Source organism: Elaeis guineensis, chromosome 13 (genome assembly GCF_000442705.2).
Source record: "Elaeis guineensis isolate ETL-2024a chromosome 13, EG11, whole genome shotgun sequence".
NCBI classification, from domain to species: Eukaryota; Viridiplantae; Streptophyta; class Magnoliopsida; order Arecales; family Arecaceae; genus Elaeis; species Elaeis guineensis.
In genome coordinates this window covers 66,359,211-66,359,721 of record NC_026005.2, presented here as the reverse complement: position 1 = coordinate 66,359,721, position 511 = coordinate 66,359,211, and positions in this window count along the sequence as shown.

The window sequence follows — 511 nt, the reverse complement described above, 5'->3', positions numbered from 1 at the left end:
TCTACAAAAAGTGATTACGAGCCTTGATTACCTCATCTAGGTATAAGCTGATCTTCACTATTTGGTTGGGGTTCTCTTTTCTTAGTGTGACCTCGAGGAGGTCATCAGATGGTTGGGTACACTCCTCAAACAAATCTCGGGCATCCAACCCTATCAAAAGTTCAGGTTGGGCCTATCCTTGGGATGGCTGACCTTTTGCTTGAAGCTTGGTAGTAAAACACTAGCGAGCCATGGCCTGGTTGCCTCGAATCTGTCCTACTCCATTCTTGGTCGAAAACCTCATCATTAAGTGATAGCTCAGCACTACAATCTTTAAAGTCCACAAACTTGGATGGCCAAAGATTGCATTGTAGGCTAAAAGAAGTTTAATCATCAAGAAGTTGACTTAGATCGTCGTTTGCTACAGTGGGGTGCACACTGTAACATGTACTTAATCATTCCCTTTGGAATCACTGAATATCCAGAGAAATCTGAATCAGGATATTAACCTACTTAGCTGGTATGGAGTGAA